Consider the following 27,221-nt stretch of genomic DNA (forward strand, 5'->3'; position numbering starts at 1 on the left):
GGAAAGCACCAATTAGCTCCATATGAATAGTCTTCTGTGATACTCCCATATATGCAAAAGGTTAAAGAGGGTTTGAAGTAGGCAGAGTACAAGCTTTCTGCATTTGCTACAGATAGTTAAGTGATCTACTGCAATTCAGCAGCCAGGGAAAGGCAGAGGATTGCAGAAAGAATGTTGGAGGGAGAAAGGCAGAAAGATACATCAGAACAGAGCTCAATCCAAGAGCTGCATCCAGAAGCCCCTGGATCTTGGGCCTGTAGTTCAGATTCGGGTTACTCAGATTTCCTGTCTCATCCCTTCAGCCAAACCAAAGTCCTCTTGAGCATTCATGTGCATGAAAGCCAGATTTGCAGTTTGTATTTCTGGCACATTTCTTGCAATACCAAAAAAAAGGAAGATAGGGAAAGACTGCTGGGAAGAAGTGGGAGGAGCAGAGCTGATGAGGGGAACACTGCTCCTCTGTGGTATCATTGTCACTACCTGACTTTCCTCTTCTGCTGTTTTCAGTATTAAGCATGAGCCTGCCATTTGCATATATAGGGAAACAGAACCTATTTTTTTCACCTTTAATTATGTATATAGACTCTTCTAGCTCTGGTATTTCTGCTTTTAAGATTTATTTCATGTCAAATCTTCCATCTTACTGCTGCATCAATCTTTCAGTCTTCCATCTAACTCTTTGTTGTATTCAGGTAGGAAACATTCCCTAGCTATTCTGTGAGCACAGCCTAACATTGTTCAAGTTAAGGGCATTACAAGGAAACTAGCTTAAATCTTCATGAAAACTGAGGCCTGGTACACTTGACATGCATTGTTCAGAGCAGTAATAAGAAGATTCTTGTCCTGACTCATCACTTTGGCTGCATGTTCATGCTCTGTGGGTTTTTTCCACTTATACTGCCTACTCTGTTTTATCAGGCACAGATTTCTTTTTCTTCCTTTTAAAAAGGCTCCTCAGAGCAAATCTTCATTCTGGCTGTCCCGTTTGGTGTGCAACAGAACTGGGGAACCCCATTCCCACTTTGACTCCAGGGTCAGTTTTTCTTGGTCTGTTGTTCAGTTTTCCAGCATGCTCTTCACACTTTTTCTCCTGTGCTGTGTGTCTCAGAGTTGTTGCCTTGTTAGCCTTCTCAGTGACCACTTTCCAATCCATCCTCAGTCCTTCCCTCTTCAGTGAAGCTTGCCAAGCATCCTCTTCCTAACTGAGTAGAGCCAGGGATGAAGGGCAGGCAGTCCCCAGTCTGTCACTTCCATGTCTCACTGCTTGTTGTTCTCTCTCTTTTTCCCCATCTCAACCCATCTGTTATCTTTTATGGGCAGAGAGGAGCTGCTTTCAGGCAGGCATCGAGTCTTTAAGCAGCATGTAGCCCAATAAGGCACTAGGCCCAAAATGGGGGACAGAAGGGCTTCTTTTACATGTTTTCCTTGAGGTTGACAGTTAATATAAATTCCAAATCTATTCCAGAGCTGTTGCAGTTAGAAACATGTCTTATCTTGGAATCTCCGTTTTCCAGAACTGTAAGGCATTTTGGCTCCCTTTATGCTAGTTTTGAAGACATCTGCTATGCATCAAAGAGCTATTTTAGATCATTGTAAAGGTTTCTAAAATATATCTCTCTCCTTGGATTTTTTCATGGTTAAACTCGTGACTGCAGAACTGGAAGAACAAGCATTATTGAGCTTGTGTAGGAGGTTTTGAATGGACAGGTTGTGAAATTAAACCAGCATTGGGGGGGGCGAGAGGGCCAAATTACTTTTTCTTTGTTCAGTCTCCTCAAGGAGTTCATTAGTGAATTTGTCTGCCGTTTCTTTCATTCATTGACTCATCAATAGTGTTTGTTGGCTAATTACCTGAGTTAGGACCATAGAAATGATTTATTTCTTGTTGGCTGGGAAGTGGAAGATACAAATGCAAAGGGAAAGCGGTATCACTACTTATGCAAAGAAGGCAGAGATGCATGTGATAGTTCATTTAAATGCTGCTGGGCCTCAGGAGTGATCATAACCCACTCATCTGCCTATCTGGGAAGTTTAAAAAATTGCTTTATAAAATGCTATATTGCTTCCTTTCCTGATACTTCAGTAAGCAATTGAATTAGGTGTTTTTCTCCTATCAACTATAATTCTCAAAGCCCTGAAGCAGCCCATAGGAAAAAACCCCTCTCCTTACCCTGTGTGACAGCTAAAGTGTGGTTGTGGTTGTTGACTGTAGTGGGAACACTTGGGAGGAAGGCAGGTAAAGGGAAAAATACTTTAATAATTCTGATAGCAAATGAAAATACAGATCAGCTTTAATTTAATGAAAGCAGGGCTGAAATTCCTTGGAACAATGCAAGTTCTTGCTCTCTACTCTCATTCCTCTTCAGATGATTGACTGATTGGGTTTTGACAGAGCAGATGGAGAGAATCAGCCAGACCCTTTTCTTCCTTATCCAACAGTCTGTTACGCTGTAGGACAGTGGCAACCTGGTCTAACTAGTTGTGGATAGTTTAATAGGCATTGCCTGGGAGCACAAACAGTTTCATTAGGTCTCCTCCTCTAGCCATCAGAGCTCTCATGAGATCTCTGACATACAGCTTCCAGCAACAGGCCAGCACCTCCCTGCTCAGAGTCCATTCCCCTTTCTGTCACTCACAACACAGCTGCGGGCTTGTTAAGCCTGCCATGCCCTATGACTTTTGCCATCCCAGTTTGTGATGGTAAACCATGGAAAAGACTGTAGCAGCCCTCTGAACTGGATTTGTCAGGAAACTGTGCTTTGTTCAGTTAGAGTGGAGATGAGTATTGATGATTTCCTACACAGGCAAGTTTGCGCTTGTCAGCATTAGAAATCTTTCACTAGGGGATATGCTATAATCTCCCATCTCTTGAAAGGGACAAAACCCAAATTTTCCCCTCTGCGAATTTGTATGAGGAGTGGGTGTTATCCTGTTGTTTTCTTCTCCTTAATATTATCTCATAGCCTCCATGATCCGTGGCAAAAATATAGATTATTTTTCCTTACTGAATGTAGTCCAGTCAGATTTCCAGTAGTGGCACCACAGCCTGGACAAGGTCCCAGCACAGGGCCATGTATCATTTATCATGCAGACATGTTCTGTGTGTGCTGCCACAGGCAGCCTACCCATCTATGGCTAGTTATGTTAGCAGGTACTCTGTTTTCCCTGTACCATGCACCAAGATAACAACTAACACAGCCAAGAAAATAATCTAGTAAGATAGTTTAGAGATGGTAGACAGTGCCTGCTTTTGAGCACATCTTAGTTTTACTTCACATCTTTCTTGATGTTTATTTATTCAGGCTAAAGCATCTTTTTCCTACCCATAAGATGCTGAGATTACAGTCCAGAGGCTTTAACATTTATCATTCCTCGTCTCTCCATGTTATTCAGACCCATGCTCAGTACCCAGTTGACTGAAAAAGAGCTACCTGGGAAAAATAAAGATTCATGCATGTTCGTATTATTATCAACAAACTCCCTCTCAATGGAAGCCCTAAAAAGTGCTCCCTCACGAATTGGGTTAGCAGCAATATGAACATGGGCAGTTGTTGTGAAGTCTTTGCATTACCAGAGATCTCGCTGCCAAGCCTGTTGTCTGGGATGGGCAGAACAACACAGAATGAAAAGGCAGCTCCTGTCCTGAGGAGCTTGTACTCAGGTTAGCAGAAACAGTCCTATTCATGTTTCTGCTCCTTTCCCACAAGGCATGGGTGGTTGAGACCTCCCCAAGGGCCTTGCTCTTGGGCACTGTGGCATGTGCCAGCAGATTGGTATCCATCTGTGGTGGCAGCCCGAGAGGCTGTGGCAGGGAAACAAAGCTATGTGGATCCCTAGGGGGCTCAGCTCAAGGTCAAACAATTGAGGCTCTTACTGGTTGTGCATAACCAGCTGAGGAGCAAACAATCCAGTTCTTCTAGTGCAGTTACAGAGTTTGAAACTTGTATAAAACTGCCACGTTTCTCATTCCCAATCCAACTTCCCCAGCCTTAGCCCAGCAAGGTTGTTTGACAGAGAAAGAACAATCTGGATTCTCCCAAATTCCACCTGACAGTCTAAAGATACCCACTTTGGCTCAGAAAGGAGCTTAGTTATTACAGTGGTAATCACAGCATAAAAACCAGTCTAGAGCAAAGCAGATAAGTATTGATTGCAACACCCAAGTTTCATGTCACAGCATAAAATGAAAGGAGATGTGAAGGCTTGTCAAATATGCCAGTCTGATTCTCCCTAGAGGGTGCTAGAAATTCTCATTGAGTCTCAGAGAATTTGCCACAGCCTGGGAAGTTTAGAAGGGATAGAGAATACCAAAAAGTGCCTGCATGGTCTGTGTAATTGAGACGCTATACATATGTTTATAAACAGCTGTAGAACTCATTGCCATGGAAAGTTATTTAAAGACGAGAACTTGGCAAGACTCAAACAGTTTGTGTCTTCCTGAGGATAATGTGAACAAATCTGGATATTCTTGTTATTCACAACAAAAACATTGAAAAGGATGTTAAACTCCATGCTTTGGGGCTCAATTACTGGAGATCAGGATGAGACATAAACTGAAAGAGACAGATTATCTCACACCCCCGCTCACTCATGTATCTTCCTTCAGTGCTTGCCAGTTTCCTTGTAGGGCTGAACACTGAACATGAGGGAAGCAGAGAGCTCTCTGAAGGAATGAGATTCAAGATGACCATGTAGTTCACATGGGCGACTTTGATCTTTATGTCTCATGTTTATTTGCCTCTCATTGCTGTCCAAGCCCAAAACCTTGCTCCTGCACTTTGTGTTGCACAGGAGAGCCAGTTTATTCCTACAGAAGATAACAAGCAGAAAACCCTCCGCCAGGATCACCACAAGTCAACCCTGTAGGCACTAGGTAGTGATGAGTGAGAATGGGATTTTCTGGTAGTCTAAACCATTTGGATCTAGCCCACCTCTGTGCTGCACTCTTAAAACCTCCGTAAAACAGTTGTGAAGAAATGTGTTGTTCTGGGGGATTTTGGTTTGGTTTGGGGTTGATGGGTTTTTTTGTGGTGTTACTGTTTCAGTACTTCTCATGTCACAACCTTCTCCCCCTCTAACTGCTTTTGCCTGATCAGGAAATTTAAGGATTTTGTTTGACCCTGGGTTTTAGGATGTTGGAGGGCAACTGATGATTTTTAACTAGGTCTCTTTTTCCTCCCCCTTTTTTTTTTCTTGCATCCTCAAAATGCTATTTGGCAAAAAAAATGTGGTCTTGTCTTCAACAGAGGTCTCTCACTTTGTGTCTTACACACTCCCTACACTCCCTGTTTGTTTTAGGATGCTTTCTGAGATGTCTTTTTCTTTCTTTGTCTAGTCTTCATCTTATCAAACATTATAGGAGAGGGGGAAAACAAAAAAAGAAAATAAGTATGTTGACTCACAAAGAACCTGGGAAACAAGCTAAATTTTCAACATTATCAGGGCTTCTTCAGAAGGCATTCAAGGTTGTTTCAGCCTCTGTTTGCTTCCCACTTGCCCTTGCTCCACATTTTTTACTTTCTTAGAAGTCCCTTCCTAGTCCATAGCCCACAAGCAGGAGGCCCCTGTCCCCATCCTTACCACTAATAAACTTAAGTCCTGGATGTCCTCTCTCACCCACACACTGGAGAGTCTTCATTTCTTCCTTCTGTGCCCAGAGAGACACACACATTGCATAGAGATCCTTTCTATTGTAGTGGTGCCCCATTTGGTTCCTGTGGTCTATGATGCTGTGTCATTACTGTTGATGCATGAAACATTCATTTTCTTAACATCTTTGGTTTCTCTCTCTCCTGTCCCATGGCAAAGAGGGAGGGCAAGGCCTCATAAATATTTTGGCATTTCTGGGCAACAGGTGAATAAATCTGCTGTAAGGAGGGAGCTTGCCCTGCTGCCTTCAGCTGTGGTCAGAGGGGAACATCTGGAGTCTTCTTGTCAGTGCTTGGCTGCTCCATCTCTGCCCTGTTGTTGGGAAGATGTGGCAATTGTGTACCACGTTAGTGGCTTTCCTGCCACGTATAAATGCTGTTCTTTACAGCAAGCTGGGAGTCCGGGGGAGTTGGCTCCATTTTTTCTTCTCCCAGATGGGTGCCACTTATAGTCAGCCGCCATGTTGGAGTCTTTTCCATGGCGTTTTAAAGACTGAGCTGGTTTGTGTCCATATGAAAACCTTAATCCACCTACAGAAGAGCAGCTTTTTTCTAGTTGATTGCATGCTGTAATATTGCTGTTTGCGCAGTGTGTACAGTCACTATCTCTACCCTCAAGGCTAGTGCCTCTCAGTGGAAACGTTCCTGGTTAGTAGGAACATTCAGTAACAGCCAGCTGCTTCTTTCTCTCCCTCCTTCCATGAGCACCCAAGAAAATGAGAGTTCAAAATCTTGCATAATTAATGATGACAGATCAAGGAATTGCCATGCAATACCATAAGTAGCATCTCAGCAGCAGATCAGTGAACCTCACCAAATTCTCCATCATTCCCACCTGCACAAACCCGTTGAAATCAAAGGACTTCCCTGTTATGGCTAGGACTAAAAGAGGAAAGATCTGTTGCCTATCCTGCCTAGTGTGGCAGATGCTGTTTATCTTGCCCTTCTTCCCTACTAGCCTTCCTTGTGCTCCAAACCTGCCATCGAGCACTCTTGTATCCTACCTGTGTGAAGTCAAGTACAGCAAAACAAATTGAAGAGAACTATTGAGTGCAAGACACTGACAGTGTGTGTGTTACCGTGTCTCCCCCTAGTGATCCAAACTAAGGAGTCTGCTTTGGGTCTCTTGTGCTTGGAGCTACTTGTTTGGTGACGGGGCATCTCTGGGTTCATAGGTGCGAAGGGCTGTTATTTTAGGACTGGCTTCCATTTCCCCTGCCATCTGGAGATTGTATTCCCCACTGGCAGCTCTGTGTTTACGGCTGTGGTTCACATCTGAAAATTTAAATGTGCTTGTAAAGATACAGAGAGGTTGAGTGTGAATTAAAGAGAGAAAAAATTCACAGCATTTTAAATTTAATACTTTCAATTCAAACATCTTTAAGAAAGCTATCCGTAAGAATAAAATGGAAAGGCTGCATTTTTTCCCCTTGTAGCTGTAATCTATAAGTACTTTCACTTTAGGCAAGCATATTTCTCACTCTCTCTTCACAGTAGGAAAGAGGCATGCCAATAAAAGGGGAAAGTTAAAGTAGTAGCTTATAGCTGTTCCCTGCCTTTTTTTGGTTTTCATTTAAAGAGAGAGACCTCACCATTTTTGTTACTGTGCTGTTGTATGGCTTCAACTGATCTCAATGGTTTCACTACCTTCACTGCCTGATATATTCTGCACTGGAGCCAGAGCTACTGTCTCCTCTCATCTGAGGACCTGGCGAGCATGGATGACAGCATCCACTGCAGCATGCAGATCCTGCCAGGACAGTGATGTCTGGAGGGAGTTTCCTGTACAACCCCAAAGCCTTCACCCCTTCTAGCTTCTCCCACACAGCCATCTGACTTTCTCTTGCCTCTGCCTCCACCCCCACACCAGTTCCACTGATGAAGCCGCTTGGCTTATATATCCCAGCTCTTCCAATAGCTGGAAAATAATGAGAGAGAGAGAGGGAGAATGGAGTGGGGTGCAGGGAGGAGGAAGAAGGAAAACATGATTTTCAAGAATCTCCTGTACAGAGGTAGACCCAGAGCAAAGAAAAAGCCAGCTCCAGGGGCAAGACATCCCCAACCTACTCACCGTGATGACCATAGCAAGGCGAGGTGTCATTCAGCTTCCTGTGGTGTGGAGCTTTTCTACCAGGTCTGAATACAGTCAGTGGAAGTGGGAGTCTCCCAGCTGAAGGCAGTGAGCTGTTTTGGTAACGCGAGGCTACAGCAGACCCTGGTGATGTGAACGTTTGGGCTCTTTTTCCTTCCTCAGCCTCCTTTATGAGCATTTCAGAAATGTGTTTTCAGACCATCCCTCTCTTTCTTGAGTGAAGGAAAGCATGAGAGCCTGAAAACATGATTCAGGGATTTTTTTTTATTTTTTTATTTTAGGAGATGCACGTTCAGAAGTGTTGTTCTTATTTCTTGTGCAGTTACTTTTTCTTTCTCTCTGAACAGCACATGAAAAATATGACTCTTCTCATCTACTCAGTACTTTTTCATGCACTGTCTGAACAAATCATTCTTTCTCGTAAACGTGCATCGAGTGCCCACCGCAGTGTTCCTGCGTCACAGGAGCAAAGCAGGCACAGCAGAGAGGCTGGGAGGGGCTGGTGAGTGCAGACTCATCCAAGGGAGCACCTGATGCAGCCTTGGAAACTCATGCCCAGTTTGGGGTGACTTGAGCCATTTGAAGGATGAGCCTATCCTGCCAAAGGATCAGCACAGGCTGCCCGCAAGAAAAGTGTAATGCAGGTAATGATGGCCTGGGAAAGGCATTGATCATGAGAGAGTTCAGTTGTCATATTGACTGAGGTCCATTGCAGAATGGAAAGGTCACGAAATGAGGACAGGACCGTATCCATGGCAAACTTTATTGGGCAGCTCATAGAGCCCACACCTTGTCCCTGCTTATGTGCCACGAAAGTGCACATAAGCGGGACATGAGCTGGCCGCAGCTGGGGTAGGCAGAGACAAGAGCAGTGAAACCTCTCAGGGGGTCCCTAGGCTCCTCATAAGGATGCCTGCAGGTCAGTGCTCTGTTGCACAAGCATGACTGAGAATGGCTGGCAGGGTCATCTTAGTATATGTACCGTGATGGTCAGCATGTGTCATTACTACCAACCTTACTGGCTGTGCAGCTGGTAGGTCTGTAAAAGCCACATGAGTATGCAGATGCACACTGCTGCATGTGTTATTTGTGAGCATTTCATTATGTGTTCATTTTTATGTTCACCATGCTTTTATCTGTGCATGCACTTTGCTGCATAGGTAAGCTTTTTGATGCCTTATGCACCAACCTCAAAGGCTTGCATTTACTTAATGGTGGAATTGTGAAACATAACAGTAAGCATGAAAAATAAAAGCAGAGGAAAAGAGAGACAGTAACCTGAGTCATACTGTACCTGCCATCCTTTGACTGTGGGGCATGAATCTGTACAGCTGTTCAAAGCCTGTCTGTACAGCCTAAACTACAGCTGCATGACGGGGGTAGAGAATAAGTATTTTTAGTGTCAGTCATGTTAAGAGACAAAATTTGAGAAATTCCCTGAACTGCAGAAACTCAGATCAGGCTCCAAACTTTGCAATTCCAGCCTTTCTCTGACATACTGACTTGTATCTACTGCATTTATCTCTGCTGTACTTGGGCATCTTCCAAGCAAATAAATAATTGGTTCCTGCTTCTGTCTCCCCTTCTGCCCAAGGGGCTTAAAGTTAATTTGTGCTGACTGTTAGTCTTTGGTAAAGGCTGCTATTGTAAAAGGAAATCAGGGCATATATGGATAGATGGTCCTTGCACCGTGAAATTGTAAATGTCCCCATTTCCTGCGGGGACATCTACAGTCACTTGACTGCTGTGAAGAGGATTCCTTGTAGCTCTTGGGAGCTTTCCAGGGTATGACACAGGTGGAGATGGAAAGTCCACATTCCCTTAGAAGTTCTTTCAGCAAGCCACAGCTCACAAGCCTAGAGCTGCATGTACCGTAACTTGGGTGAAATACAGGCATGTGGGAAGGCAAATTGCTCCATGTGAGAGGCCGGCTTGTGCCTCAGGGAATGCCAGGGTGGGTCTCCAAGTCCATGCACACAGCAGAGGCTGGAAGGGACCTGGGGACAATGAAAAGTCACATTTTCCATGCAGCATCTCCTGTGTGAGACCCAGGGAAGATGAGAGAAGGAGACTGTTAACTTGAACAGACAAAAGTAATTAGAGTAGTAAAATAATAGATTAATGAGCAGCCAGTGTCTAGGGAACTTATTAATTATCAGTAGAGGATTTCCTTCAGCGTGCAGGCTGGCCGAGGGCATGCAAGATAGCAACCAAAGCTCTAGTCCCGTTTAAGGAAGCTGCTAGGGAATTAGTGGCACTGGGTGTCTGGAGAACGATAGCAGAGGTTGAGTTAAATGCTTCCTTTGATTCTCGTGTTATATGTGGCTCAGGTAGCGGCTGAGGAGGAGGGGGATCTGGGAAATGCTAGATTGTATCTGACTGATGTTAATAATGGCTCAATAAAAATGCTCTGATAAGAACACATTAAAGTTGCACAGTTAAGCACTCACAAGCCAGGTAAGGTGAGATTTAAGGTTACAAATGCAACCTTAACTCTTCTCCTGCTGAGTGTACCTTAGCAGGCAGCCTCTAATTAAGGGGCATTGGGCTATTTCTCAAGTAATATATCATAACATTGCTTAATGCTCTCTTCAGCTTTGGACAGGTGCACACAGTGTCTCGTGATATTTTGCTTTTGTCTGTGTGCGCCTGGTGAAACACAGAGTCCATTTTAATTATGGCACTGAGAATACTGCATTAGTTGTAGCTGAACCAAACACAGTGGTTTAGATACAGAGCAACCCACCACCCATTCTTTCAGGTCACCATTTCATGTGTCAGAAAGCAGTGGGCATGGAAGATGTTGATATGAGCTGCAAGTATTGTTGAGTATGGGGCTTTCCTTTCTAAGGACTTATTTTGACTCCTTTAGCTCACCATATTGTTGGGTTTTTTTACCTAGTTGCTTTGCTGAGCTATTCAGACTCTTCAGGGGGCGAGGTGTTACCCTGTCCCATCAGACTGTGTCACAAAACATGCCTTTTTTCTGTCAGCCAGGAGGTAACTGTTCACGTATCGATGTGTTTTTCATTTAGCGCTCCTACATTTACAGCTTTCACTCTCATTGCGTGTACAATCATGGTGATATAGTAGGAAAGAGAGATAATGTAAAGGGCAAATCTGTTCTTGGAGAACATTGCAGAAGTGAACAGATCGAATGTGTTTAAACCACACATTGTAGATCTGACATTCTTCCTTGATAGTAATGCTGAGTCGTTAGCTTTCCCATTGAACACAAAGTCCTTTGAGGGGAAGCCATCCCTTCTGCTATGGAAGTCCTGGAGTAAAAAATTCTGTCCTTTTTTGCATACCCTTACTACTAGTCTTAGATTTCTCACAAGCCTCTGTCCCTGTGTCTGGCAAACACAACCTGCAGCACCCCCTGCTATCCCACCACTCATCCTTGCAGCCATGTAGGGAGGCCTGCTTGCTTGGATTTGAAGCAAATATCCAGCATTCTTGGACTTAAGAGTGTCATCAAGTCTGTTGGGCATCATGTAAGTTGGGGTGCAGGCTAGCACGTCTGTTTGGGAGCATCTAAAGCAGTTCAGATGCCCTTAGCTTTATTTTTTGCATTGTGGATCACTATCCAAAGAGTGGCTGTGGTAGCTGGAATGGAAAAGGCAAGGGCAGTGGTTTTAGCAGCAGACAGAGATCTGTAGATATTTTTAAAGATTTCTGAATGTGTATTTGGTTGTCCCCAGCAAGAAACAATTGCTTTGTGAGAGCTGTCCCTTAGAGGCAGGTGCAAGCTGGTCAGCATGGAGCAGAAGCTCATCAAGGGGGTTGTGTGTGAAAAGGAAAGGTCACACCACCCCAGGTGGCCCTCCAGGAGACAGGCACCAGCCAGCCACAGAGGAGTAGAGCTTACGTTCAAGGTATGAGAGAACAACTGCAAGAAGACAGAGAATTTCATAGAAAGCCCCTGGCACAGGGAAATATGCTGATTAATTTCCACAGACCTGCAAGGATCTGAAGTGAGCTAAAAATTTCCTCACTCAGAGGCTTTGGGGATCACTGAGCAGAGTTTGTTTAAAAGAAATGAGCTTCATCTGAGAGGTTTTGCAACTTGTGCTAATGAGAGTCTGTCTGTCAAACTTAAGTGGCATCAAGTGGCTCAGAACAAGGGCTCTTGGGCGTTAAATGGTTCCTACCAAATACCAAGCCCATTACCATGATTGGCTGTTATAGCCCTCTAAACGGCAAAAGTGATTAAATTGGTCGTTATGAAACACTAAAGATGCATAATTATGAAAAATAAGGCTTGAGTAAGAGGAGATTTCATCTCACTCGCTGCTTTGTATCTCAAGGAGGAATCAATGTAGAAATGTTTTAAAAGCAGCCAAGGGTTGCCCCTTGTCTGGTTTTCTCCTGACAGTCTGGGAATCATGAATGTGTTTGGAAGTAAGCATGTTTCACCAGTCTCTAGAGCTTGAGACTGAATGTCCCAAGTCCTCCTCACTACATAAGATTGAGTTTCTACCATGTCAGGAATGGTTTGACTCCCTGCTATGCGTCACTTGGTCTTGTACTCAGAGGGAAGTCATCTTGGTAATGTGCCATGGCATACATCTAACCCATCCAGCTGCATGGAGCAATGATGTGTGAACACATTGGGTCCTGTCAAGAGGGAGAGCTGTTACCCATCTCTGAGCTTAGGGTGTTTTTGGGGTATTGGGGAAAAGAGTTGTAAAGTTCTGCTGGTGAAAAATGAGTATTTTGACAGTCCTTGACAGCAGCTCATTTTCCTGTTGTTGGGCAACTCTGAGGATGAGGCCAGTGCTTTGCACTCTTCCTGTGCTCCCAGCCCCACATCCCAGCTGGGATGGTACCCATCACAGCTGCTTTGGAGCACCCCTCAGAGCTTATTCTCACATTAAGAGACTAGAATAGCACCAGGCACAGAGCAGAATATGTGCATGGTGGTTCTCTGGCACAGCTCAGTCAACCCCAGACTTCCTAAAGCTCTAATGTTCCCGGTGTGCACAGACCTTCAACAGAAATAGATTATTTAATTGTTCATTTTACTTCGGTTTTAGTTTTCTCCCTGTTTGGTTGCACCCCAGCCCTAGAAGAGTTTTATAACCCCCTTAGAAAGAGAAATAGTGGTGCTGAGTTATGCAGGGGCTCTGGGGCCCTCTGCTCTCCCTGGCGTGCTGCACTTGTCTCTAGGTGAATGCTGGCTGAGTCACTGAGCCCAAGTCCTTGTTTCTGTTGTTGAACCTAAGTGGTCACAAGGGATTTGCTGGTATTTATGTTCCCTTATCCCTGTATCTGATATGTAATGTACTAGCAGATCCTACCTGAAACTCTGCTGACCATTCATCTCCCTCATCTGTCTGTCTCTGCTCTCCTTCCTTCCTGGAATGACAGCTGATGTCAAGTATCTTTCAGGAACTTGATTTGTTTGTAAGTCAAATGCCTTGAAAAAAAACCTGGATATTGCTTGGTATCAGAGAATGTCATTTAAGGCATTAGTCACTTCTAAGAAAATACTCTGTGTGTGTGTGTGTCATTTATGGCATTATTCATATCCCAGAAGACAAGTAATGTCATCTGCATATGTATGTGAGAGTGTGTGAGCCATCTAGTCAGCCGATTTGCCATATAAAATTGTTTTTTCACCAGTACTCCTGTGGCCTGCTGTAGTCAAAATAAAATGTGCCGTGTCTTAAATAGAAAGCCAAGTACCTCTGTCTCTTGAAGAGACTGCACTCTTCACAGAGATAAAGTTGTAACACATCTCTTGGCACCTACCTGTGCCTCCAAATCTAGGCTACTCAACCAAATGTAATCTGTCTGAAAAACTACTTGTGTTAATTTAAAGTGAGTTAGAAGCATCCTGAAAAGTTTCAGACCACTCTTGAGGTTTTGAACAGAGGACAGCTTGTGAAAATGGATTGATTTCGTTCCTTAGATGTTTTTCTAACTTGTTTTCATGGCTTCTTGTAATTTGCACATAGTTGTTGGCTTAAATCCCCAGCTGTATTGGAAAAGATTATTCTCTATAAGGGTGAATGTTTTTCATGAGTTCTGGTTATGGCGATGCAGAAGCATTTCATTATTGCAGCTCTTTTCCAGGAAACACTGTGACTACTAGGAAGTTCCTTGCACACACTGTAGCTTTTAGGCATTTAAAAAATGTCTACATTTAAAATTCTTCCAAAATGGGCATTAAATTTGTCCAAGACTTCTCATATTATTGGCCTCGCTTTATGCTAAAATATGGTAGGACTGTGGTTGCCATTATCTGTGGACTTGACACTTGGATGCGTGTATCAGGACACAGATCACTCAAGGATTAAGCTTTTGCGATCAAAACACTTGCCTGCAGGAAAAGAAAAAAAAAATAGCCCAGATGCCTGTAAGTCCTTAATTTGTGTTCAGGGAGCAGTTTTTCCAGAAAGTATGTATTACAGATCTTGGAGGAGAGAATGAGTCAAAATCTGAGCTGGGTTTCACGTGTAGAACCTTTTCCCAGCAATTTCTCATTTTATAATTTGGTCTGTAAGCCCCAACTGCATTTTAATCAGCTGCTCTTGACAAGGATGACTTTGATGACAAAAAGTGAAGTGGGAATGGTGGGGAAGCTCAGTTATATAATCAAAGTTGTTTTCGTATAGTTTGGAAAGTCCTCAAGACTGCCTCAGAGTTTACAGACTTCATGGCCAAGATGTCAGTGTCTGGAAATTGTACAGGGAATTGTGCCTAAACAGGGAGATTGCATGTTTCCAGCCTAAAAATGCATACACTAGTGGCAAGTGTTGCCTTGTCACTGTGGTCTTAATTGTTTTGCTGATCTTTGTGACATCACTCCATTTTGCCTCTATGTTGTGTCTCCCTTTTTTTAACCTAGGGGTTATACAGTATCAATTAATCTAGGAGGGAATGTTGCGCATTCCCTGTTTCTCCCTCTCAAAGCCTAGCTTTGAAATTCAAATATAAGGTTGTAAACAGAATCCACTTGGACCCATCTTCACTTTGCTATGGCAGATGGTGTGCATCGTCTTTGAGATGCTGGAAATAGGCTCACAAGGAGACAGCTTCATTCAGAAAGAGCTGTCCAGAACACATTTTCTGAAAGTTACTTTAAAAGTACTGTCAAGATACTAACATTAGCAAAGCCTACTCCTTGAGCTGGTTAGCCTGCAAACCCAGAGAGCTGACCACCCACTAGCTGTTGTTTACTAGACATCAACCTAGTAGAGGTAAGGACATAGCAAATAACCATGTACCAAAGCAGTTCCTCTGTTACTTGACCGTCCTTTTTCTGACCGTTTGTAACATAGGCTTTTTCCTCTCCAGAATTCCCCAGGCCAGGAAAAGAAAATAGAGTGAGGTACCCTTGTCAATAGCTCTTCTGTCAAAGCCTACCTCATTTATATGCAAGCAATAACTAAATGATGCCTGTGGGGAAAGGCAGCAGAGACAGGCCTGGTTGAACAGTTCTAAGCGATCCTTTCCCATATGTATTTTTCAGTGTTCTGAAGGCCATTTTAAGAGGCAGCTTTACTTTAAATTCCTGGACTTGTGAAAGTGTGAGGGAGCAGGGTTATTGAATCCATTGCAGCCCCCTGTAAGTATCTGAAGGAGAGTACAGCTTGTACTGAGGTGTTGTGCAAGAAGAACATTTTCTGTCTCGAGATGCTGTTCCTTAGAGGGTTATGGCAGTCTCCAAAGTGTTTACCTTATAAATGTGGTGCTCAGGACACGAGTGTTGCTGCAGCCCCTTGTCATGCCAGGAGCTGGATATTTGGTGGCTATGAGTGAAAGAGCAGTACTGGGCAGAGAGCTTGGGGCAAACACCCATGGGGGGAAGAAGGCTGCACTGCATGATGCCTGTGACAAGCAGGAACCCAGCATACTGGTGTTTCACAAAGAGCATCCTTGAGGACTGAGGATCCCCCTGCTTCTGCTTCTTTAGCTCATTAAATAAGCACTGCTGTGGGACTGAAGGCTGATCAGACCTGAAGACTGGACTTTCCAGCCATTGAATGCCTTCTGCACTTTGCCCTTCTCCACTTTCCAAAGCAGGGGAGAGCAAGACCCTCCTCTCTCTGCAAATACAAAATATTTCAAAAATATTTCAAGCAATTTTGGAGTTTATCCCTGATCATATCCCCACCATGCCACAATGCAGTTGTCAGAGATGCTCTCCCTTCTTCCCACCACCACATTGCACTGGGAATTGACTCTTCTCCACATATCAACATCAGAAACCAATATTCACAGGCTCTTCCTTCTTTTCCCCCATCTTGGTGCTGGCAGCTGCTCTTCCACCCCCTTCCTGCACTTGAGATACCTGCCACAGTAATGGGATCCTCCTGCAAGCACTTTAATTGAAAGGAATTTCTGTCTGGCCTGGAGATGTCAGGAGGCTGACGGAGACGTGTTTCTGTAAAATGAGGCTTGATCTACAGTGCAACAGGCAGTGTCTGGATCACTGAGAATCCTTCACACTCCCCGGCTGCAGTTGGATTTTCGATGGGAGACGTTAATTAAGGCGCGGCTGTCAGGGTGGGGGTGCCAGAGGCGCCTGCTGCTCTGCTGCCATCTCTCCCTCTGCAACACCGGCCTGTGAGATGCCATCGCTTCCTTTCCACTCGGCGCTTCCCCTTGCCTGCCATGCCACTTCCATTTCTGATTCCCATCAGTTTGAAACAGAGCCCTGCTGACCCTGCTGACCGCTGCTCATACATCTCCCGGCATGGTTAATAATAATGGCCTCTGTGGGAAATGACGGGCTGAGACAGAGGAAGGACGTAATGATGCTCTGGCTGGGGTAGGCAGAAAGAGGAAAGTGAAGTGACAAGCAGCTAAACAGCAAGAGAGGGGTGTGATGATAAAAACAAACAAACCTGCAAATGTCTGAAAACCCACAGCAACGGCATCCCTGAAACAAAATTGGGAGAGACAAGCTTGAGTCCCTAAGGGAGAGAAGAGGGGAAAAGTGAGAGAGAGAGAGGAAAGTGAGCAGAGAATCGGCCAATAATTGAAATGGCATCAGGGAAGAAAAGAACTGGAAAGCACAGAGGGAAAGACAGGCTTGGAACTGACAGGTGGCAAAGAAAGAGGATAAAAGACAGAAGGAGAGAGCATGGAAGAAAGAAGATGTGGATGTAGAGAGTGAAAGGAGAAGGTGGGGGAAATGGTATATGTGGAGCTAACCAAAGCAAATGGATGCAGCACGGGAGGTGGGGAAGCATGGAGGGGAAGAGACCCATGCATTGGCAGAGGAGGAAAAGCAGAGGTGTGCTGAACCAGGGTAGAGAAAGGAGAGAAAACAAGGTATTTGGGATTAGAAAGAGGGAGGAAAGAACAAAGCAGTGGAGATAAAGAGTTAAAGAAGAGCAAGTTGAAGAGCCCCAGGTGTGTGCCATTAAAATTCACCAAAGAGACAAAGAACAGCGTTTGGAAACATGGAACACCTGATGGCACCTGCTTCTCCAGGGCTTCACCAGTCCCTATCAGCTGCTTGGGATCCAAGTGTAAATTCCAGGGAACTGCTTTTCATTTTTGAGTAAGCAGAGTTTGATGTGATGGAAAAGCTTTTGGCCCTGCACTGCAGCCCCACTGTCTATAGAACATAGCAGGCAGGTTTGTTGTAGGTATTATCTCCATAGCAATGTAATGGCACCAGCAAGGAAAGCAGCAGGCATCTCCTGGTTGGGCAGATCAGCCACTTCCCTGCTCCGTGTTTGCAGAGGAATTGTGTCTCGCACCTGACCCTGCAAGGGAAGGATGTTTCCTTCTGTTGGTAAAGCAGATCAATGCTGACATCATGCGCTGTCAGAGAATTTTCTATCAGTTCAAACAGTTGCTCCTGCCCTTGGTGCTCATCAATAACCAATTATGCGATCATCTGCGTTTTCTGGCTCACTATTTTTTACCCCCCACACAGAGGAAATCAGAGAGGACGGTTAAATTTCCTCTCTGTAATTTGTGTCCCTTGGCTGTAGCTGGGATGAAGCTGAGCGGCAGCTGTCGGAACAGGAGCGCGTTTGCTGTGCCGCGGGGAGGTTGGCCAAAGCACAGGGATGAGCCGTGCCTGCCCAGGCAGAGGTGTGTGGGCAGATTTTGGCAGGGTTCTTAGCTCTTCTTATCTGCTCACATGCTCAATAATTGAAGGCCATTTTGCAAGTGGTTCTCAGTGGTCCTTCACTGAAATGCCAGCAGTCATGTCCTGGGTTCTGTGCTCACGTCTGTCCCTGCTCTCCTGTGTAACTGCACAAACCCAGGATCTTTCTATGCCCCTACTTTTTTTCCCTAAAATATGTCTCCATGACACCAACCATGAGAATTTCAGATTTGATGTACTCCTAAGGCACTTTCTGTCATTTTGGTGGGATGGAACAGATGTGCATTTATGGTAAGGACATAAATGTTTTAGGGTTGGGTTACAGGTGCAAATACATGTACAAATACAGAGCTTGCTTACTTCAGATATTCTACAGCATTTGTCAAATGGAGCTGTTTGGGCTCATTCAGGATGAGGCACAACAATAAGTCTGAAAAGCAACTGCAAAGAGAGCACAAACACAGATATATATATTTTAAAAGATCTCTATCAGTATTAATGGAACCGTTTTTTATTGCTACCCTTTTCCCAATCTTTTTTCTAACTCCTTAGAAACCACGCTTACCACTCCCATTGTTGCCATTTCAGCTTCCACCTGTCTCACGTAGAGTGTTCAAATAAGCTCTCGTTCTATTTTTTTTCTGGTAAAGATGAGAGTCATTATATCAAATACAAGTGGTTGTGGTGCAGAGAAAGAGAGGGACCTGGGTGAGCCTCCTGCCTGGCATTCTGATGCAGAGATTTGGTTTTCAATTAGATAATGCTCTCTGAAAACAGTGCTGCTGGAGCACATGGGACAATATTGACTAAAGCAGAAAACAATTCAGTGGGTGACCTTCATGCTCTCGTGTATGTAGCCAGTCGGGATGCATGGCGTGTAAATGCCACCCAATCAGTATTCATTTTGTGTGACTCGTAACCAACCCACACCAGGGAATGGATGAAAGGCAGCGTTCAGGTATGTAATATGATTATCAGATAATATATCAGACTGAGATTCCACAAAGCCAAAGGGTCAACAAGACTGGAAAATGTATTTCACAGCTTCTGAAAAGATGAATTTTTGAAGATTAGTGTGTTCTCAATGTAAAATGAATAAATAAATACATAAAATAAATAGATGTCGTGTAACATGGCCCCCACTTCTCCTTAGCCAACCACCCAACTCCCAGAGAAACTACTGAGTGTGTGGACACCCTCAGTCATATTTGGTCTGGGTTGTGTTTGCACATATGAAAAAAACAGCAAAGTTCTGACCTCTTCATGGTTCTTCTATTGAGGGGCTTGGAGCTGTGTGGTTCAAGCCTACTGTTTTTCTTAGCCCTTTTGAGATGGTGGCCTCCCTTACTGAGACCACACAATACTCTCCTTTGGCAGTCATCATGTTTGGACTCCCAGGGGTAGAGGCAAGATGCTGCCTGTCCATCAGTCCTGGCTCCTGTCACTAGCATGCCTAGAGAAGGTTTCCTGCTGGGAATCTACATGCTCTTTCCTTGCCAGCCTGACACAGGTTTGAATTAAATCACCTTTGCCTCGCAGAGTAATGCACATTTTCTCAACAGTCAGCCTGTGCTTGACCTTTGACTGCATGACCTGGCTCCCTCACATTTGGGAGGATGAGGCAGGAGACTGTTACTATGACTGGCTGAAGTTGTGATGTTTACAGTTCTAGCAAAACACACTCAACTGTTTGCTCCAGAGAGACTACAGCTGTGGTAATGCTATAAATCATTAACAACAACCTATTAAATGCATTCCCAGGCATTTGTGATGCTGCTGCCAGTCTCCAGTATGAGGAATAGTCTATGATGCCAGTCCCTGTCTCAAAGGTCATCTGTGTGATCTCACCGGTAGCATTGTTTAGGCTGCTCAAAACCTCAGTCATGTCAAACCACTAAGTTAAAAAAACGAGGGAGACAATGGACACAAACAGAGGGGTTTCTGGTTTGTAAATGGATACAGCTGCCCAAAAAAAGCTGGGAGCTGTCCTCACAAGGCACCCAGAATAGCTGTATGCTAGTCAGTGAGCTTTTAAGACAGACACTTTCTTTTCTCATGGCTCAAAGAGCAAGTAACAAAAAGTAGTAAATCTCAGAGAAGAGAAATGACCTTTGAATTTTCTCAGCAAAAAAAAAAGCTGGCTCTCTTGAACTTGAAAAAAAAAAAGTAGCTGGGCTTTGTGAAGAAATATTCCTTACATTAAGGGGAAAAGGGAACTATGACAAGATTCTACTGTAGCTAAATTTAAGGCCAGAAAGGATCATCTAGCTTGATTTCACGCATAGCACAGTCCAGAGAATCCGGCACGGCAATTTCTACGTCAAGTCCATAGCATCCATTGGAACAACAGCCCATCTCTTGCAAGGGTGGAGGTGACACCACTGTGACCCTTCTCCACGGCCTGTACACACTCCTCTGGAGCACCTGAGCACAACATCCTGTCTCAAGAGGCTTCACTAGACCTGGCATCCCAAGGACATGGCCTCCTCCCCTTTCAAACCTGTTTTCCTTTCCAAAGGAGAGCTTCACACAGCCTTAGGGATGTACGGAAAAGCAGGGGAATGAAAGCTAATGAGGGAAAATACAACTGTAGCGCTCCCTCAAGTTCACAAGCTGCTCGGATCAGGTTCTGGGGATGGGCTGTCATTTGTCTTGCTTCCAAACTGGTTTGGAATGGCTCACCTTTCCCCCACTGAAGCACTCATGATTTGAGTGCCTGAGGTGAGAGAAGCATAACAACTTACTTTGCCACACTTAGGACATCATGGTCAAATTGAAGGATTGGGGAGGAGCCACTTCACCCAAGGAAAGTGTTTGTATGCAGTGAGTGCTAAAGTGCAGACAGCTTCCTCTCCACAGTGTCTGAGGGGAGCGAAGCATCCTCTTGCATTTTGCCTGCTCAGTGAAATGGTTTGAATTTGGGAATGTGAACAAGGTAAGGAGCAGGGAAGTGAGCAGCTGGTTCCTGGGAATGCACAGCTTTTTGTCCCACTGCAAACACCCCCATGTGGAAGCTTCTCCTTTTTACCATTACTGATGTAACTCTAGAGAGAAAGGACAAAGTACTGCAAATAGGTGAGGACAGGAAATCCCAGCCCTGAGGAATGTATAATAGCAAACATACAGCTTTGTGTACTGTTTGCAAGTTACAGAGCCTGTTGAAGTGAACACTAAATGGAGCTGGAAAGGGAATGCTCTGAAAGGCTGCAACATCTGTTTGTGTTTTGGGCTGTTTCACTGCATTAACAAGAGGGCACTTTTTGAGGGTCTGACTTGATATCTTGCTGTATGCTAACTTTGGAGCAATGGCATCTGCTGCAAACAATAAAATAGACGTTGGAAAAGAAAGTGCAGTTGGATGTGTGCTGTGCCGCGAAGAAAGAGTGATCAGGCAGTGCACAGGAAAATGCATCAAGCATCAAAAATCAAGAGCCGCATCACGAATGGGACAGAGAAAGGGAGACTTGGTGTAAGTGGTGGAGAAACTTAATATGTTAGAGAGACTCTTGCCTTTGTGTGCAATTAGATGTAGTTGATACTTGCTCTGACTTGCTTAAAGAAGAGGGGCAACTGAAAGGTATTTGATGCTGGAAAGTCGAAAGTGGGACTAGGTGTCTAGGGGGCTTTATCTGTCAGAGCTGCCCAACTGTTTGCCCTCTCTGAGCCACGACAGTTTTTGTTGTGGGATGGTAGAAAGCAAGGTGCACCTTCTCATTTACAGAAAGGTCTGATAGGTCTCTATGTCTCACAGTAACCTATAAAAGGGAACACTTCTTTGAAACTGAAAATTATACAGACTTCTGAAAATCTCTGCAGATTTTCTGCTGAATCTTTGGGTGGATCACCACTAAAAGGCACAGCAAATTGCTTGACTGGATTTCTATCATCTCACTGGATAGAAATTGCTACTGTCAGGGTTTACTGCTGATATTTTGTGCCTACCCATTTATTTGTCATCCAAGGATCTCAGAGCGGTTTACAATAATGTGCTATCTGGCTGTTAACCCATGAGACAGGGAGTCATTATTTCTGAACCTCTCTCCAACTCTCTCCAAAATCAGAGTGTCTGTCCAACAAGCCTCTTCCCCTGTCAGGGCCTCTGCAAACAGGGACTGTGGGTGGCTCTTGCAACTGTCTACAGCCCACTGAGTCCCTCAGACAGGACACACTCCTATTGCCTAGCACAGCTGGTACAGGACAAGGAGAAGCTGGAAACTGTGCTCTTTTAAAAGCCACAACAATTTGCTGCATTCTCCATATATAAATACAGCTGCCTTGGAAAAAATATGAACTGACAAGAAATGTGTGTTAGCTCATAGCAGTCCTTTGGAGTTTCACAGAATCACAGAATGTCAGGGATTGGAAGGGACCTCAAAAGATCATCTAGTCCAATCCCCCTGCTGGAGCAGGAACACCTAGATGAGGCTACACAGAAATGTGTCCAGGCAGGTTTTGAATGTGTCCAGAGAAGGAGACTTCACAGTCCCCCTGGGCAGCCTGTTCCAGTGTTCTGTCACCTTCACTGAGAAGAAGTTTCTTCTCATATTTAAGTGGAACCTCCTGTGTTCCAGTTTGCACCCATTACCCCTTGTCCTACCTTTGGTTGTCACTGAGAAGAGCCTGGCTCCATCCTCATGACACTCACCCTTTATATATTTATAAACATTAATAAGGTCACCCCTCAGTCTCCTCCACGCTAAAGAGACCCAGCTCTCTCAGCCTTTCCTCATAAGAGTGATGCTCCACTCCCTTAATCATCTTTGTTGCCCTGCACTGGACCCTCTCCAGCAGTTCCCTGTCCTTCTTGAACTGAGGGGCCCAAAACTGGACACAATATTCCAGATGTGGTCTCACCAGGGCAGAGTAGAGGGGAAGGAGATCCTCTCTGACCTACTGACCACCCCCCTTCTAATACACCCCAGGATGCCATTGGCCTTCCTGGCCACAAGGGCACAGTGCTGGCTCATGGTCATCCTGCTGTCCACCAGGACCCCCAGGTCCCTTTCCCCTACACTGCTCTGCAACAGGCCATTCCCCAACTTATGCTGGAACCTGGGGTTGTTCCTGCCCAGATGCAAGACTCTACATTTTCCCTTGTTATATTTCATTAAATTTTTCCCCGCCCAACTCTCCAGCCTGTCCAGGTCTCACTGGATGGCAGCACAGCTCTCTGGCATGTCAGCCATTCCTCCCAGTTTGGTGTCATCAGCAAACTTGCTGATAGTACACTCTATTCCCTCATCCAAGTCATTGATGAATATATTGAACAATACCCGGCCCCAGTACTGACCCTTGAGGCACTCCACTAGATACAGGCCTCCAACTGGACTCTGCCCCATTGACCACAACTCTCTGGCTTCTTTTCTTCAGCCAGTTCACAGTCCACCTCACTACCCGGTCATCCAGACTGCTCTCCCTCAGTTTAGCTGTAAGGATGCTGTGGGAGACTGTGTCAGATGCTTTACTGAAGTCAAGGTAGACCACATCCACTGCTCTGCCATCATCTATCCAACTCATTATGTCCTCACAAAAGGCTATGATGTTGGTCAAGCATGACTTCCCCTTGGTGAAGCCATGTTGACTGCCACTAATGACCCTTTTATCCTTGATATGCCTTGAGATGGCACCAAGGATAAATTGTTCCATCACCTTTCCAGGGATGGATGTGAGACTGACCGGTCTGTTGTTACCTGGGTCCTCCTTCTTGCCCTTTTTGAAGACTGGAGTGACATTTGCTTTCCTCCAGTCCTCAAGCACCTCTCCTGTTTCCTGTGACTTTGCAAAGGTGATGGAGAGTGGCCTCACAATGATTTCAGCCAGCTCCCTCAGCACCTGCGGGTTGCATCTCATCTAGACCCATGGATTTATGGATGTCCAGATTGCCTAATTGCTCCCTAACCCAGTCCGCATCAACCAAGGCAGATTCCTCCATTGTCCTGACTTCTTCTGGGGCCTCAGGGGTACGGGGCTCCTCAGGACCGCCTCTAACAGTACAGACAGAGACAAAGAAGGCATTCAGTAACTCTGCCTTCTCTGTATCTTCTGTCACCAGGCCACCCACCTCATTCATCAGTGGGCCTCTGGTGTTAGTTTTATCTGCCATGTATTTGAAAAAGCTCTTTCTGTTGTCCTTGACCCCTCTCACCAGGTTTAATTCTAAGGAGGCCTTAGCTTTCCTAGTTGCCTCCCTACACCCTCTGACAACAGCCGTATATTCTCCCCAAGTGGCGAGCCCCTCCTTCCATGATCTCTAAGCTTTCCTCTTCCACTTGAGCTTACCCAGCAGTTCCCTGTTTAACCATGCATGTCTCCTGGCTCCCTTCCAAAGGAGCCCCCGCACCTGAAGCATGTAAATGATCTCTCCATAGCCAACGTGGAGGCACATTTGTCCTTACGATTGTTCCCTGGGTTTGGGGAGTGCTCTGGACCTCATGGAGGGAACATATCTGGAGTTTATGCAAGCACTTTAAGCCCTGGGCATCCAACAGGACAAAGAACGAAGATAGGCCCACTTGTACATGGGCATGTGTAATACATAGGCTGTGTTGGCTTAAGCAGGTTCAAATCTCAGGTCATCTTTTTAAATTTTTTCCACTGTATGACAATGCCATTTAGTGAATAAACAATACAAAGCTGTTGTCTAATTTGGAATCTCTAAGAGGAATTTGGAAATCTGGAAATTAATGTATTTTGAAGACTCCGAGGTTACTAAAATTTGGGATTTGTGGTAGGCTTGTCACATGTTAGGAAAATGATCTTGAAAATCAGAAGTAGAAAAGGGTGATCAAGGAGAAATGCATGTTACCATACCAACAACCCAGAGAGCAGCTGTTGAATGTGTATATTCCCCGTCTCCCAGACCTTCTTCTGACTTTGAGGGAGATGTCTGAGTGGTAAGAAATATGATAAATTATTTGTGGACCGCAGATAATCTTACTATACCATTCACATAAAATGGGATGAAATAGCTGAGACGTATGGCCTGATTTAGAGTAATATTTGTAGAACTGAGATTTGAAATCTGTGCCTGACAAAGATTTTTCTACAACTGAATAGTAATGCAGAATGCTCAACAACTTAGACAGGACAAGCCTGCCAGTATTCCCACTTGAGGACATTTTCCCTACTGCATAGCTACAGATATTCCAGCAAGTGCATTTTGAACAGCCCTGCGAATCCATTTGTACAAGTCTCCAGACTGTTCAGGAGCGTCCTGTAGGGGCCTGTGCCAAGAACTAGGGAAGAAATTGATGATTTAAAAGTATTCTCAGTGTTAGCACAGTCGCCATGTGAGAATTAGATAAGTGAGTAATCAGTTAAATCCTAACCATGGCACCACAAGCTGATGGAAAGATGGGAGAGCAATAGAAGGACCCTTTGGGTCTTTGAAGCAGAACATTTCTTTTAAATGGTCACCTTCCCTTCAGGTACTAGCAATAACTTTCTGAAGCCCAGGGTAGAATATAATCTCTGGCAAGTATCAGTACCGTCGGTGGAAAACCGATTTTTATTTAGGCAGGCTTCTGAACCCCGGCGAGTCTGGGCAAATGGGGATTTTTTTTTTTTAGTATTTGATATGGAACATTATATTCAAACACTTTATTTTTTTCTCACCACTTGGACCTCTCCCACTGCCTCTCCAGGAATGTGATCAGCATTTATTTATTGATTGATTAGGTAATGAATGAAAGTGATTAAATGGAAAAGACAGGATGGTGGCTTTGGAGAAGGAAAATGCCTTGACAGGTGTTGAGAGAAAAGCATAAAATCTTCAACCCAGAAATAATGGATTAGACACCAAAAGTAGCAGGAGCGTAACACTTACCTAGCTTTGAAGAGAAGCAAAATCCCAAGAGGGGCTCGTAGCAGGCTGCCAGCAAGCTGAAAACAGAAACAATGTGTGATGACAGATAAGTGCTGCTTCTGTTTATTTTAGGTTAAGAGAAACAGTAGAGGTGATTTATTTTAAAAAACAAAAAAAAAAAACCAACCAAACAAACAAAAAAGATAAATGTATTTTCTTGGAAGCTATTTCTGCTTTCCAAAATTAAAAATGGAGTGGATTCTTTGGTTTTATAATACCTTTTAAAGGGCTTTGAAGAATTTGTTTTTCTGTACATCTTTTTTATTCCTCATCACTGAATGTGGTAAAATCATAATGCCGTATGTACTCTGTGTATATTTTCACTTTCCACTTTCTAATTTTTGGGAACATTTTGAGCTAATAACTGTCCATTTATTATCCAACAACTTCAGAAGTTAGGAACGTTAGAGAGCTAGACCAGAAAAAGTGAGCTGTAGGAAAAAGCAAAAGTGAAAAAAATAGATATATGGATCCATCATGAAATAGAGTGGGGAAATGAACAAAGGGCAAAAGCGAAATACAAAACTGAGATGTTTCCATCTCTTTTTAATGAGTATTTTTAAAAATACATTTGAACTTGCAACAATGTTTTCTACTGAAATATGTTTCCTTATGGAAAAAAAACATCTGAATAGTTACATCTGCGAAAAGCAGAGTTTTCAGGAGTACTCTTCAGCTGGAGTATTTTGTCTGGCTGTAGAAGAGGACAACAAGGGCAATGGAGCCCATTGTGTGGCCTTCCTGTCTGAGGGCTGCAGTAATTCTGGGAACAAAATGGCTTTAAAAATGTTAAAGGACACAAATAGATATTATGGTTTAATTCTGCATGTTCCTTCTTTAGAATACATATATAAGCCCTTCCAGTGTGCATTCAGCTGTGACATGTGCCTTACCTGGTATTAAACTAGGTGACAAACCTTATTGTACCTGTGTAAATGTTGAAAATAAAGAGAAAGTGGAATGTGGAAAAGGAGTACATGAATACAGACATAGCCCTCCTTGCTAAGGAAACCCATCCCTTAGCAGCAAGCTGGGTTTATTATTAGCCAACAAAGTATATCTGGAGAAAGACTGCAGAAATGGCAGTACAAATCATTTTAGCATACCATGGTGGGGCTTGGAACAAAAAGCTGAGAAACCTGAAGTCTGCTTTCACACCTGGCATGGAATATGTGATCCCATGTAAACAGCACCTCTTATTTGTGCCTCAGTTTCCTCAATGATAAAATGGTGTTATTTCATCTTCAGAGCACTTTGGGCTGTATGTCTGAAAAGCCTTGTGCAAGAGCATTATTTATCCTAAATGACAGCACCTTGTGTTCGCTTTGCGCTCTCCTCTATTACCAGCCCTTTCTTCACTTGTAGTTTTCCTTATTTATGTCTTTGCCTTCCCATTACCTTTGCGGTAAAGCTCGCATCTGCATTGATTTTACATCACTGCGCTGTGCTGCAGCCATTACAAGCTTACATTTCAGGGAGATCCTTCTGAATCTTTAACCCATTGCTCCAAGAGTCCTGACTACAGGGTATCTATCAGCA

The 27,221-nt window shown here is 44.2% G+C and overlaps 1 protein-coding gene across 3 annotated transcripts in view; it reads left to right on the forward strand.

Annotated features, from left to right (window-relative positions):
* LSAMP (limbic system associated membrane protein) overlaps positions 1 to 27,221 on the forward strand; it is a 1,028,643-nt gene that overhangs the window by 911,937 nt on the left and 89,485 nt on the right. The gene's annotated exons all lie outside the window — the stretch shown is intronic.

Source organism: Streptopelia decaocto (genome assembly GCF_964273445.1).
Source record: "Streptopelia decaocto genome assembly, chromosome: 1".
Taxonomy (NCBI): domain Eukaryota; kingdom Metazoa; phylum Chordata; class Aves; order Columbiformes; family Columbidae; genus Streptopelia; species Streptopelia decaocto.